Source organism: Dipodomys ordii, unplaced genomic scaffold (genome assembly GCF_000151885.1).
Source record: "Dipodomys ordii isolate 6190 unplaced genomic scaffold, Dord_2.0 Scaffold1000000467, whole genome shotgun sequence".
NCBI lineage: Eukaryota > Metazoa > Chordata > Mammalia > Rodentia > Heteromyidae > Dipodomys > Dipodomys ordii.
In genome coordinates this window covers 14630-30590 of record NW_012284084.1, presented here as the reverse complement: position 1 = coordinate 30590, position 15961 = coordinate 14630, and the positions used below count along the sequence as shown (strand labels likewise).

At 37.1% G+C, this 15961-nt stretch overlaps 1 pseudogene; it reads right to left on the bottom strand.

Annotated features, from left to right (window-relative positions):
• The window catches only part of LOC106002730, a 50418-nt pseudogene extending 34897 nt beyond the window's left edge, over positions 1 to 15521 (bottom strand).
• Between the last annotated feature and the right edge of the window lie 440 nt (positions 15522 to 15961).

Here is a 15961-nt window from a genome sequence, read left to right as displayed (position 1 = left end):
CCTTGGGGTTTACTTAGCTTGTATTTCAGTTTTTAGTTGGTTCCTCATTTATGTATTTTAATAAAGCTACCTGAAAAGGGTGAGGGGTAGGGTATGTGGTGGGAGAAATAAGAGAACAAAAGTCAGTACAAATAACTCATATTTACAAATACATATGAATATATAATATATGCATATATACATACATACAATTGATGCATATTTACAAATTTATGACTATATGTATGAATATATTATATATCCATATGTACACACATATACACACACATATACATATATATTTGCTACAGACACAGGGAACATTTTCTTCAAAACCTTTTGTAGAATCCTCAAAATCCTTTTGGTGTTATACTAAGTTTACAGGATAAATCCAAGAATAACTAAATTTTTTGTAATAATTATAAACAAAAATATTTTCATTTTTCAACCAAGTTTCATTTTTACTCCAAGCAAGTCAACATAGTACAATTTTATTTTGCCCAACATTGGACAATTTCCTTTAAATCTGATATTAGGACTCAGCTAAATTATTTATGAGAATGTGTATGTAAAAATGTACAAGTGCAAGGAAGATTTTCTCTCTGGCCCTCAATGACTTAAATTTAGATTCCCTTGGTATATCCATCAGGGAGAAAATACTTCAGGTTAGGATAGGTAACTAACTATCACTTATGAGTTCATTTGTAAATTTATTTGGCAACATACTTAAGGTTTTTCTTTTTTCTGAGAGGGTCTTAGAATGTAGCCTAGGTTGGCCTTGAACTCATAATCTTCCCGCCTCAGCCTTCTTAGTCCTAGGATAAAAAGCATATACCTCAACTAGATGTCATAATTTAGTTTTCTTAATAAGAACATAATGTTCTTGACACAGAGTCAAGCAAACATGATGTCTTGCTAAGTGAGTGAACATCCTTTTCTTTATGCATAGCATTGAGGTCATGTCCACAGCCCTTGGTTTAATTCTTTTTAAAGCTAAGTTTCATAGTGAGACTCAGTCATATGCTTATAGGTACATCTTTCTTGAGTTTGTATGTAAATATATTCTAATATATACTAGCACCATTTCTTATAGGAGTCTTTCAGTGTATATTTTTTCAAATCATCTTTAGAGTTGTTTGCTGTTTTGCTAATATTTTGACATCATTGAAATTCATTTTTGAATTTCACATTATAACCAATTTGACATATTTGTCAATTGTTTAATTAACTAAGACTTGTTTGTTTTGTATATCCACAGTAATAGTAATTGATTTTGAATGAAAATTGGTAACAGCATTTTGAAAAATCAGTGACGTTTTTACTTGACCAGTTATTATTTTGTTATGTAACACGGTTTTACTAAAAGCTTAATTTGTCTCTTCTCTGGTGCTGTTATTGAAATAGAAGGGCTCTGGATAGGAATGGTGAAACATCCAGCTAGAGAATATTGAAGAGAAAATGCAAACAGCAATAGAACACTTAGGTAACAGAGCAGCAGACTAAGCAGGTAGAGAAAGAGGACATTGTCAAGGAAGGGACTAAGAGAGGAGCAGGGGACCAAGAGAAGAGGATGCAGGATATATAGAGTGTCTTGGACACAGAGAGGAAAAAGTAGGGAAATAGGTAGAGACAATGCTTGGATGACTGAGAACAAGAGGGAGGAGTTGAGAGTCTCCAATTTTGAGCCTTCCTAGTTATACAATCCAACTAAATATGTATTATGATAGGTTTGTAATAATCATAGTACAATTTTGTACGTAGACAAGTTTAAGAAGGTCACCAACATGACTGGCAAAGAAAGGCCTTCAGGAAAAGTGGACATAACAATATTGTATGTCCATTGGTAGGATCAATGGCAGATATATTTTTAATTTTTTTATTGTGAAAATAATGTACAAAGGGGTTACAGTTACATGATCAAGTTAATGAGTACATTTCTTATCAAGCATTGTTGCCTCTTCGTTTTTTCCCTACCAATCCTTCCCTCCCATCTCCAAACCTACACTCTCCTCCACCCTCCTGCCTAAATTGTAAAGTTCATTTTTCAACATAGCATCATGTACATCTCATTGTTGCAATGGGTCAATCTGTTTCCCTATTTAAACAAATTGTTTTTTTCCCTGCTGCTCCCCAAATTATGCCAACGTCAAATACAGTGAAAATAGGTGGTCATACCATGAGGGAGGGACATACAAACAACAAAGAAAACATGTGGTACCTTATAAATACATTAGGAGCAATAGCAAGAAAGAAAAAACCACTTGTGTCCTTATCTTGGAGTTCATTTCACTTAACATTATCTTATCTGACTTTTTCTGCTTGTCTCAGATATATACTAGTTATTGCAAATAAGAGAAACCATGGGACCTTATGTTTCTTTGGATCTGGCTTACTTCACTTAATATAATTTTTTCCAAGTCTTTCCATTTCCTAACAAATGGGGCAATGTCATTCTTTCTGATGGAGGCATAGAATTCCATTGTGTATATATACCATTTTCTTAATCCATTCAGCTACTGAGGGGCATCTGGGTTGTTTCCATATCTTTCTTAGCTATGGTAAATTATGCTGCAATAAACATAGTCATGCTGGTAGCTTTATTATGGTCTTCTTTGTGATCATTTGGGTAAATGCCCAAAAGTGGGATTGCTGGATCATAGGGGAGCTGTGTGGGGAGTCTTTTGAGGAACACCCATTCTGCTCTCCAAAGAGGTTGAACAAGTTTATATTCACACCAACAATGCAGTAGGGTTCCTTTCTGGCCATATCCCTTCCAGCATCTGTTGTTATTAGAGTTCTTGATTTTAGCCATTCTAACTGGGGTGAGGTAGTATCTCAATGTTGTTTTGATTTGCATTTCTTTTTTTTAAATTTAATTTTATTTTATTTGTGAACATACTGTACAGAGGAGTTACAATTACATGGGCAGGATAATGCGTACATTTCTTACTATTTGCATTTCTTTTATGGCTAGAGAGTTTGAGCATTTTTCATGTGACTATTGGCCATCCTTCTTTGCTCTTCAGAAAAGTTTCTCTTTAAGTCTTTAGCCCACTTGTTTACTGGGCAGTTGTTTCTTTGAGGATTTGTTGTTGGGGAATTTACTTTTTTGAGTTCCAAGTATATTTTACGAGACCCTTATCCTTTGTATGGCTAGTGAAGATCTTCTCCCAATCCGTGGGCTTTCTATTGATCTTGCTAGCTATGTCCTTTGCCATGCAGAAGCTCTGCAGCTTCATGGAAGCCCATTTTTCCAATTTTTCTTTGATTTGTTGTGTTTCTGGGTCTCTATTAAGGAAATTTCAGTTTGTGCCAAGGAGCCCTAGAGTTTCTTCTATTCCTTCCTATAATGTTTTCAGGGTGCCTACTTTGACTTTGAAGACTTTGATCCATTTGGAGTTGATTCTGATGCAGGGTAATGTATAAGGATCTAGCTTTCATTTTGTACAGGTGATGAAGCAATGTTGCCAGCACCATTTACTGAATAGGTTGTCTTTCTTCCATTCTAGTTTTTCATCTCCCTTATCAAACATTAGGTTGCTATAGATAGATATGTGGGATCATTTCTGGGTTTTCAGTTCTATTCCATGGTCCTGAGGTCTCTTCTTGTGCCAGTATCAAGCTGTTTTGATTACTATGGCTTTGTATTAGAGTTTGAAATTTGGTATTGGCATTCCTCCAGCACTATTCTTTCTGTTAAGGATCATTTTTACTATTCAGGGTCTTTTATTTTCCATATGAATTTTTGGATTGCCTCTTCTACTACCTTGAAGAATGGGGTTAGAATATTGATGGGTATCACATTGAATTTGTAGATAGCCTTGGAAAGTATTGCCATTTTCACAATGTTGATCCTTCCAATCCAGGAGCATGGAAGGTTTTTCCACTTTCTAAGTTCTCTTTTTATTTCCTTTTTCAGGTTTTTAAAGTTTTCATCATAGAGGTCCTTCACTTCTGTGGTTAAGTTAATTCCTAGGTTTTTTTGTGGGGCTATTATGAATGGAGTTGCTTTCCTGATTTCAGCTACACTCTTCTCATTGTTGGCATACAGAAAAGCTATCAATGGCAGGTATATTGTTTCATGCCTTTGACGTGTAAGTACAAGGGTAGTGTTGATTTTGTAGGTATAAGTTGATATAAGTACGATGGCCAATTGCCTATGGATAGATTAATCAAGTCCAAGGTTTGTAGGACTAAATTGAGGAAAAGACTACCGGGGCAAAATCTGTAAGAGATTAACGTATTTGAGTATGATTGGATATCAGTATTTGTTAGGTGGAGCAGAACCAATAATTAGCTGGTTAGTCAGGGGAAAGAGAAGGGATCCATGTGCCTCTGAGAGGGGTTTTAAAGTTAGAATTTAAGCGAACTCAGTGATTAGATTTGTGCTTTAGAAAGATCACTTGTATCCATGTGGTTATTTGTTTAGTAAGGTTTATATCTGAAAGCAAATAAATTGATTGTGAAATTCCTCCAATGCAATGCGACTATTTACAGAAACAAAAAATAGGTTGGATACTAGGAGAAGAGAAACATATTTTGGATCCTGACACTGTCAGAGAGATAAGGTATAGGAAAGAGAAGTTGTGAAGATAAGAATTAGATGTGAAGAATTGTGTTTTTGTGAACAATGAGTTACCCAAGAATTAGAGTCACCATATTCATCTTTGTAAGTTCAGTCTCTTGTACCTATTATGCTCATAAAACGTTTTCCACTGGGCAGTGGAAAGCATAGATGTAAGCTGTCCATATAGAGGCATAATGGTCAATTAAAATCAAATCAGGAACCATGGCTTGAACAGCTTTTGGCTTTTTATTCCAATCAGTAGTCATTGGATTGCACCACCAGCAAATTTATTGCTATTTCGGGGGGGAGGGGCGGAATCAAACCTTTCAGTCACTGAGGACCTCAAATAAAAGTGCTCTTCTGTTAGATCTACTTTTGGACAGTGGGTTAGTGAATGCCTTCAGAGCTAATGAGATGGCAGGTACAATACATGTTTGCCCCAGGGGACCCCTCATCTCATAGGCAGTGGTGCACTGAAGAAAGAAAGTAATTCTTCATTCTTCACACTAAACCATTCCACATTTTTGGCCTGTATGCCATTGCATGTGTGTTTTCATCTTCTTCCAGATTTCATACATTTTTCTTGAACTGGTATTTATCTATTTTAAGATCCAATTCAGATTAGCTTAATTACCCTTCACTCTTTTCACATTGCCTTATAAACATTTTATTTTTGAGTTTGATAACAAATGACAGCTCTTTAGCTCCATGATAGGGCCGTACCACTTGAGCCATAGCACCATTTCTGGTTTTCTGGTGGTTTATGTGAGATAAGATTCTCAGGGACTTTCCTGCCTGGGCTGGCTTTGAACTGCAATCCTCAGAGTAGCTAGGATTACAAGCATGAGACACTGGCACCTGGCTTAACATGTTAGTTTTTATAAGAATTTTTCTTGAAAAATGTAGAAAGAAATAGAAAATAAGGTGAATCATTCAAAAAAGTAAGGAATTTTTATAACCTAAAGGGCCTTTGTAAAAATTAACCGATATTTACATTATGTAGCCTAGTGTAATAATGGTAGAAATAAATAAGAAAAGTAACTATGAAGTTACTACATACAGAAATATAAACAAGGAACTCATGGATCATAGCTTATAGTCTGGTAGACATTAAGATGTGTTAGATCTGAATGATATGAAAATGATTATAGAACAGCTGGTGGGTGTGATTGATTATATACACCTTTAAATGCTTATATTAGAAAATAAAACCTGAAAATGAATGGACAAGGCAGCCAACTAAAGAGTGTATGAATAAATGAAATAGAAGATAATGATACTAAAAGTTTAGGATGTCAGAAGGTTTTATTTTTTGTAACATTGGTATTTGATTCACATAAGCAAGTACTCTTCCATCTATCAGTACTCCCAGAATTCTTGTGATTTACTTATTTTTTGGATAGGGTCTCCTGATTTTATCCATGATCCATAGTACTCCCATCTCTGCCTCCCACTTAGCTGGGATTAAGACATGCCACACAGTGCATTCTCTGAAATGGTGTCTTAACTTTTTACTAGGCTAGCCTTTAATCACAATTTCCCTGATCTCTGTCTCCTGAATCACTGGGATTACAAATGCATATTATCATGACCAGCTTGAAAAGTTAATTTTTTGAAAAAACTAAAAAAATAAGTTTGCCAATCATTCCAGAGTATAAGATGAAAGGCAGAATGCTATCTAACCACTCTGTAAAGTTATCAAATTTTGATGACAAAATTGAGTCAGAGCAAAATGTAGTATAGACTTATAGGCCAACCTCAATTGTAAACATAAATGCAAATTTTTGAAAAAGTATAATATGTACTTGAAAAAGTAACAATATGTAGAAATGAAATATATTATAATGAATTAACGCTACCCTATCCTAGAAATGTACTGTCTTTGCTTAATTTTTGTTTATGTAACATTTATATACACTAAGGTATTTATAAGATGATTTCTTTGTTGGTTTATATGTCCCTCCCCCACAGTATAACCCCTGTTTTCACTGTATTTGATGTTGGTATAATTTGGGGGGGGGAAGGAAAAAAACAAATTGTTTAAATAGGAATACAGGTGGACTCATTGCAACAATGAGATGTACAAAACATTATGTGGAAAAAACGAACTTTACAACTTGGGGGGGGATACAGGTGGGGGAGGTGGGAGGGCAAGGATGGTAAGGGGAAAAAAAGAAAGAGGCAACAATGCTTGATAAGAAATGTACTGATTACCTTGCTCATGTAATTGTAACCCCTCTATATGGTATTTTCACAATTAAAAAATTATAATCATATGATAAAAGAAAAATTAATATTCATTTAAGATAATGTTTATAAATTTATATATAGATATAGACATTGTTAAAGTAATAAAGGATGTAGAGGAACTGCAAATGTTAAACTTAATACTTAGTAGTGAAATATTAAAAGAATCCACTTTAGAGACAGAAAGAAAGCAAAGATGTCTACTCCTATTTGTTTAACCATGATTTCTGAATTGCTGGCTGGTATAACAAAGTTAGGAAAGCAAACAAATATTACATTTACTGATAAAGAAAAAAATTACTATGTCAATGATAAAATTATTAGAGAAATACAAAAAGCACAAAACAATGAACATATAAACCGATAAAAAGCATAGATGTCAAACCAAAAATTTGATAAATAATAGTCAGTTGTCTTTCCAAATATCAGGAAAAATATAAAATGCATGTAAACTTTTAAAAAAGCACTTAGAATTAAATCCAGTAAACTCTGCACAATTACTTTCCAATACCATTTGGCAGACTGATATTACTCATGTCCCCTTCCTTTGGAGACAATGTTATGTTTTTGTTTTCATTGATACTTTTCTCATTTCTCATTCCATGCCATTCCATCAAGTGGAGAAGCAACTAAACATTCCAGATTTCACTTCTTAGAAATTTTTAGCCACATGGGAATTCCACAACAATTAAAATGTAATAATGACCAGGCTGTGGTGGCTCATGCTTGTCATCCTCTCTAGTTAGGGAGCTGTGGATCTGAGGATCACAGGTCAAAGCCACTCTGGGCAGAACATGACTTCTTATCCTGAATCAACCCAAAATCAAAACAGAAGTGGAGATATGGCTCAAGTGGTAGAGTTGCTAGGAAATAAGGATATATCCCCTAGAGATCAATTAACTAAAATCTCATTTACCCTAAAAAATTTTAAACTGTGACCAATATGGTTTTGCAACAGCTGAAATACATTTTTAAGTAACTTGAACCCAAAGTCCTGGCAAAAGACCTTCAAGGAAGCAGGTTCTGGAAAGGACCTTATAATAAGAATTAGTACATATTATTATATGCTTGTATTCTCTCTTCTACAGGACTGTAGTGGTCCCCGCTAGCTGTGTCAAGATTTATCAACAGCTGGAAAAAACAGTTCTTTAACTCAGCCATAAATAGAAAGTTGACCTGGCAAGAACCCAGCAAGTTCAGCTCCCTGAAATCCTGAAAATCAGTTTTTATCTTACTTATCCACTATTGATAATAACTCAATTCAGGGAGTAAGAGTAAGACAAACTCATACAGACAAAATAATTCTGACAAGGCTAGATGTTTTAGTGTAAGTCATTGAATGGCAGCAGGCTCTATTTGAGAGACAGTAACTCAGTATGATCCTGGTTTTGAAAAACAATGTGTGGCTCCTTTACCTTATAATTCCTTCAAACATGATTGTAAACTAGTGATAAAAAATCTCCATGAATTGTTGAAGTCAATTAGCCAAAATTTTGTTAAGAAGTTTTGCATCAATGTTCATCAAATAATGGGTCTGTAGTTCTCTTTCTTTGATGAGTCCCTGCCTGGTTTTGGGATGAGGACTATAATGACTTCATAAATGAGTTCGGTAGTGAACTTTCTCTTTCAATTTCATTGAAGAGTTGGAGGAGTATTGGTGTGAGCTCTGCTTTGAAGGCCTTGTAGAATTCTGCTGTAAATCCATCTGGTCCTGGGCTTTTCTTAGATGGGAGGTGTTCTAGCCATAAAAGAAATGCAAATCGAAACAACATTGAAATACCACCTCACCCCAGTTAGAATGGCTATAATCAAGAACTCTAATGACAACAGATGCTGGAGGGGATGTGGACAGAAGGGAACCTTACTGAATTGGTGGTGGGAGTGTAAACTTGTTCAACCACTTTGGAAAGTAGTATGGAGGTTCCTCAAAAGGCTCCACATAGAGCTCCCCTATGACCCAGCAATCCCACTTTTGGGCATTTACCCAAATGATCACAAACAAGACCATACTAAAGCTCCCAGCACGACTATGTTTACTGCAGCATTATTTGTTGCCATAGCTAAGATATGGAACCAACCCAGATGCCCCTCAGTAGATGAATGGATCAAGAAAATGTGGTATATATATACACAATGGAATTCTATGCCTCCATCAGAAAGAATGACATTTCCCCATTTGTTAGGAAATGGAAAGACTTGGAAAAAATTATATGAAGTGAAGTAAGCCAGGCCCAAAAAACATAGGTCCCATGGTTTCCCTTATTTGCAATAGCTACTATATGCCTGCAACAAGCAGAAAAGGTCAGGTAAGTTGATGCTAGGTGAAATGAACCCCAAGACAAGTATTCAAATGTTTTTTTCTTTCTTGCGATTGTTTCTAACATATTTATAAGATGATTTCTCTGTTGCTTTGTATGTCCCTCCCCCATGGTATAACCCCTGCTTTCATTATATTTGATGTTGGTATAATTTAGGGAGCAGAAGGGAAAAAACAAATTGTTTAAATAGGGATATAGGGGGACCCATTGCAACAATGAGATGTACAAGACATTATGTCCAAAAATGAACTTTACAACTTTGCTGGGGGGAGGGGCGAAGGCAGAGGCGGGGAGGTGGGAGATAGGAAGGGGAAACAAAGGAGGAGGCAACAATGCTTGATAAGAAATGTACGCATTACCTTGCCCATGTAATTGTAGCCCCTCTGTACATTATTTTCACAATATAAATAAATACTTAAAAAGTATGAAACTAATTATATACAAAATTGCTAAATAAAATATTTGTTAATCAAAAAAACAAAAGTTTATCTCCATGGTGCTTTCTCTGATTCCCTCCACCAAGAAATGGAAATGTTACATTCCTAATTACCTAAAGTAAATGAGCTTCAAAGCTATATTTATCAGTCAGTACTCAAGGAACCACAAAACCGTCTTAATTGGCTAAACCTTAAAAATTACTTTTCTGAACTGAATCTTTACATATTTGGATTATATGCTATGGGAATAATTGTTCTTATTGTTTCAGTCTTTCAAGTAATATGTGATGCTATATCCTGAACAGAACAGAATAGAATGAAGATGATCATACTGCTTTCTTCGAACAAATGGCTGTTTTAAAAATGAAAACAGGAGATATGTGTAACCCTCTCTCCCCATGAGAACTATGCTTGGGAGCAGGAAGTATGAGTGCACAGTGTGCATGGAGTGTCCACGATACCATCAGGAAAGTACTGTTGGTATGAATGTTTATCCAGTGTCTGAGTAAAGACTCAAGATTCCTGCTGCCTATTTGATTTTCTGCCATAATCCTGCCAAAAGACAGGATAAATGCCCGAGTGTACTTACCTGACTACATCCTATATCCTGTTAACAGTCCTTTGGAATGAGACCTTTGATCTGCAACCAAGACCTTTCCCAAGAAAGTGTTTTAGCCCCTAAAAAAATGGGGGTCAAAAAGACTGCAGTTGGAACATGTCTGCTGATTAAACTCGTTTCTTCTGGGCAATATATTGTTTCCTGAGTAATTCTTCATCCTTCATCACAGCATTCTATGGAGAGAACCATCACTCTGGTGGAAAAGTGGACATATATTTAAATAATCCTATCATAGAAACAGACAAGAATCAGAGCACCTGTTGGACTGAAGAAACTAAACAATACATACTCCAGAAAGGGCTTTCCCGCAATGGGAGTCACAGGTGTATACAGGTTTAGAGCAGCAATGGCATTGACTAATAAAATTGAAGTTGGGCATACTTTTGAATCAACCATTTAAATGTTAGATCCATCTTCCTAACAAGTATACAAGAAGACATGTGCAATGTGGCTGCATTATTGCTAAGGATAAAAGAACAGGAAATGATGTAAATATACAATAGGATGCATGAATACATGATGGTATATTTGTATACTTAGGCAATGGAATATTACATAGCAGGGAAAGTAATCTCTAGCCATTGAGATCACTATTGGTAAATCATAATGATACAATGTTTAGTGATAAAAGCAAGTTGCAGAAAAGCATATTTTGTTTCATTCTATTTACATAAACTCTCCAAAGACATGAAGAAAAGCAAGGGAATGGGAAACATAAGTCAGGATAGTGATGATCTCTGGATTGGGGTTTCTGAGCTGTTGGGGTTAGGATGGTATTAGAAGCATATCCTCAAAGACTGTAAAAATTCTGGTTGCTTAATATTTAAACTAAATGGTGAGTATCAGATGCTCATGATATCACTTGTTACATGTTTTTATTTGTGGTACTTTATTAACTATTTTTTTAAAACCCAAAGAATATTTGGCAAAAACTTTGCAATATTTTTTAGCTTAATAACTTCTGTCTGCATTTGGAAAACTAGTTATTACTGCTATTTTATTTGACCACCTGCAATTTAGGGACAAAAAGTTTGGTTAGAGGAAGAAATATTCCTACAGTGTTGGGCTTGTAAATGGAGGATGAGTAGAAACTAGTATTCTGCACATGGAAAATACTTGGAGAAAGGGCTAATCGTGAGGTAAACAAGAATGAAGTTGACTTGTGTCTCCTGAGAAATGCCAAACTGCTAACTGATTCTCTATGAGCCACCACCATCTGCACTCTCACCATAACTAGTGCCACTAAAAGCATCTTGGAGACAACAGCAGTTTCTGTTCAAACTCAGTTCTAAAATCCCAAGTCATAGCTTCAGAGAGTTTGTGAACTAGGCTTGGGTTCATATCCTCATTCCATCTCTAGTTAGCTGTTGCACTCTTGGAAGTTATTTATTCTGTTCCTCTACTTAATTAGTTTCTCTTTTTTTTGTCTTTGTTTTTTGTTTTGGTCAGTAGTGGGGCTTGAACTGTAGGGCTGGGTGCTGTCTCTGAACTCTTCAGCTCAAGGCTAGCACTCTACACTTGAGCCACAGCACCACTTCCAGCCTTTTCTGTTTATGGGGTGCTGAGGAATCGAACCCAGGGCCTCATGCATGCAAGGTAAGCACTCTACCACTAAGCCACCTTCCCAGACCCACCTCTACTTTCTAATATATAAAAAGGCATAATAGTTTTTGTCTCATACACTGATATTTTATATGAAACATAGTATGCAGTAGCTGTCTTATACATGTTGATTACATTGTAAAAGAATAATTTAAAAGAATATCTAAATGTTAAATTACTCCTGTGGGACACTTGGGGAATGGTTCTGAATTCTGAGTTCCAGAGACAGGTCATTGCTCTTATCATGTGGTTGGGGTCTTGCTCTCTCTCTTTTTCACACACACAAATTATATTAACATGTGGAAGCTTTAAGTAACACATGAAAAATAAGTGAAAACTAATATGAGCATTGAGAAAAAGCCTGTGATAACCTAGAGATGGGCAAAGAAAGCTATGTCTCAACACCAGGGTTTGTTCAGATATTAGTTTCCTTCTGGGCTTAATTTCACTTAAATGTTATAAATTTTCTTTCTGTAATTAATATATATGTTACTTTATAATATGATGTATATATGTAATTTTATTCTATAATCAAAGTAATATATATTACTTTATACTTTTACGTATATATTTTAAGTATATATATAAAGCACATACTTTAACATAATATAGATGTTACTTTAATTATGAATTAATATATGTGTGTGTTACTTTTTCTATATTAATTCATAATGAAAGTATATAACCATTTCCTTTCAGTTTTTTTTCTTTTTTGGCATATATGGGGATTGTACTCAAGGCCTGGGCTCTGTCCCTGAGCCTCTATGTGCTCAAGGTTAGCACACTACTACTTGAGCACCATTTTTGGCTTTTTCTGAGTAGTTTATTGAAGATTAAAGTCACATGGATTTTCTGCCTGGGCTGGCATTGAGCCATGATCCTCAAATCTCATCCTTCTGAGTAGCTAGGATTATAGGCATGAGCCACTGGCACCCAGCTTAGCTTTTCACATTTTTGAATAGATATTTGTGTGTGTGTTTGTGTGTGTGTGTGTGTGTGTGTGTGGTTGCAATCATAATTTGTATACAGATTTGCTTTTTGCAGTTAATAGTATGTCAAAACATTTCAAAACACTAAGTGCACCTTTATTTAACAGATATATAATGATATAATGTAAATATTGAAGTAACTTCCAAATTTTTACTATGAATGACCTTGCTTTTGGAATTGTTTCAAAGGAATTTTACTGTAGGGCAAACTTGGTTTCAAAAAGAAAAATAAACTTTCATAAAAAATTCAAATATTCTCAGGTCTCTTTGTATCCATCATTTATCAATTCTGATTTTGATCAGATTCTATTTGATGTGTGGCTTGCATATGTTACAGCATACTGGTAAAAACTTCATTTGAACCAAGTAATACTACAAGGGGAGAAAGATATACAATGAAAAAACAAATGAAGGCAATCTATTTAAAAATGCTTATAATCTAGATGTTGGTGATTCATGTTTGTAATTCTTGTTAGTTAGGAAGCCAAAAATTGAAGGACTGAACTACAGCTGCACAGAATGATGTGCAACTATCATTCCCATGTAGAAGCTGACATTGGGCAGATCTCAATGCTAAGCCAACCCAGAGAGAAAATGTCCAGAGACTTTTTCTATAGAAGGAAGCTGGACACAGTAGTGAATAGCTAGAGATTACAGATGGCAGCTCAGGTGCATATTTTGCAGAAAATAGGACCCTAAAACTATCCAGCAAAGAACAGTGCTGTAATTATGGGTTTATGGGATCATGGCAGTCTTATAAACATAAGGCCCTGAGTTAAACCCCCAAAGACTGCCAAAATCATGAGCATCATAATAAATAAAAGTGTATACCGACTTTTATGAATGCATGCACTCCCTAAATGCTTAAATTATGCTCCATTTGGACTTTTGTTTAGTGGGCCTGGGTACTGTATCTTAGCTCTTGTGTTGAAGACTGGCTCTCTACCACTTGAGTCAGAGCTCCGTTTCTGGACACTGCTCAGGTTCCTAATTTGAGAAGATTATGCTAATTTAATATTGCAACTTTCACCATCAGGTCTCTCTTCAAACTGCATTTCAAGCTGGAAGGTAGAGGGTATGAGAAAGGAAATCAAATTTTGCCGCAGGTCAAAATAATTTTCCAAAATGCACAGTTTGCCATGGACTCAGCAAGTCTTCATCAGAGCAGAGGGGCCAATGTGGCACATTTCCACTCCCATCAGGTGATCAGGGACAAGCTGAAGTAACAACAGATGGAGCTTAGGACTGAAGCTTGCTGGGTGGACACTGGAGATCCAGAAATCCATGGTACTTCATGCTAGCATCAGACAAGCTACCATCGAGTAATCCTCTCCCGAGAGACTTCCCCAAGTCTGAATGTCTGTCAAGCACAATTTAAAACATGTTCCAAATCCTCTTCCTAGATGAATGGCTTGGAGTGAGGGTAAACTTGCCAACCTGCTTTGTCTGGTTTCATGAGGCAGCAGCAGATATTATCCAGACTGATGCAAAAGAATTAATTTGAAGACAATGCTTAAAATTAGTCTGGCATTTTTACTGTTCTGACTGTACCTTAACTATGGCATAAGGGATTTGCTAATTTGAAAACTGCAGTGCCAATATCCCCAATGCTGTCTACAAACCACTTGATGTACTTTTGCCACTTGGAAGAATTTTCTTGTACCCAATTGTTCACTCTGGAAATAGGAGAAGCACATCTGGTTTCACCCTCAGGGAGACCTTCAGGCCGGGTAGGTGGCCTTGCAGACAGCTGGGACAAGGGGACAGGTAGGTCCAGCCCACTGGGGAAAGCAGTTTGTGGTTCCCCTTTAAAACCTCTGGCTTCACACATGGAGGGCCTTCCTGATACCCAGAGCTCTCCCTTGCGGTGCAATCCTCTGTGGCTGTTGGGGGCTCCAGGCCATCTTTTTGGCCAGTCCCACCTGAGCTACTGCAGGAATAGTGGACACAGACACACACACACAGACACACACACACACACACACACACACAGCATCACAAGGCATCACACGGCCCCATGGCCTGGCTCAGAGCAGCTGGGGCTGAACTTTTTCCTATCAGCTCCTTCAGACCCAGGGACACTTTGCTGGCCCAGTGAAGCAAGAGGCCAGCCTGGCTCCAGCCACGCTTCTCCTCTGTTGCTCATCCTGGAAATTTCCACTGCCATCAACCCTAGGTGGCTTTACTCCCACATGTGCAGAGCAGGGGCTCCCTTTCTGTGTCTGATTCTTAAGGATACACCACAGTGTGTCCAAGTCATCCCCTCCCAGCCTCTGGGCTTCTGCCAGGCAGGTGTCCAGGGTCCCTTTTCCATCGTTCATGTTTGTTTTCTCTGATGCAATGAGCCTGGGGAGGGGGCACCTGAGAGTCTGGCAGAGGGGGTTTCATTGGATCTCAATATGAACCTACAGGTGCAATGTTGAGCATCATGGAAGCCATGATGTACAGACAGCAGAATTTGATGCTCAGCCACCAAGCCAGGTCGAAGAAGATGAGCAGCGTGTGGGTCAGCCCCTTGCAGAAGACCCCATATGAGCAGGGAGCAGCCGAGTGCGACAGCCGGACAGCCAGGCCCAACAGAACTGCCAGATAGGAACTGGCGTTCCCATGGCCCACCTGCCCATCAGCCCTTCTTCCCTCCCTCCCTTGCTCTCCAAGCTGCTTTGCCCAGGCCTTCACCCCAGATCTGGGCTGTGCTCTGGGAGGCAGGGAGGAAGGTGGTGGGGCCCGCGGGCTTGCAGGCTGACTGGGAATGAAGTCCATGCATCAAGCTTCTTTCGGGCAAGACAAGTGTTTTTTATAGGCAAGCTACATACCCCTGATAAATGATAGCAATACACAAAAGCATCCATGTCTCCAACCACCCAAAGCTATTTTATCCATGTGAAAAGAGCTCATAAAAATCTCAAAGATGGTAACATCTTTTTCTAAAAAGAAGCAAGGAACAATTCATTCCCATGAGGAAAAAAGCCCCACATACCAAGAATGTTTGTTGAACTCAGCATGTTTACTATATTTATAAATAAAAATATTTTGTGCATACAATGCACCATAAATATTGATTGATATTTGTTAAAAAAGGGTATAAATTTGACAGTTCTGAGTTTTCTCATTTGTTCAAGTTTATGTATTTCTGTCTCCGTGGACTCAAGCTATTAACCACAAAGTCACATCTGTGATTTACACTTGCAGCCTAGAGCAAT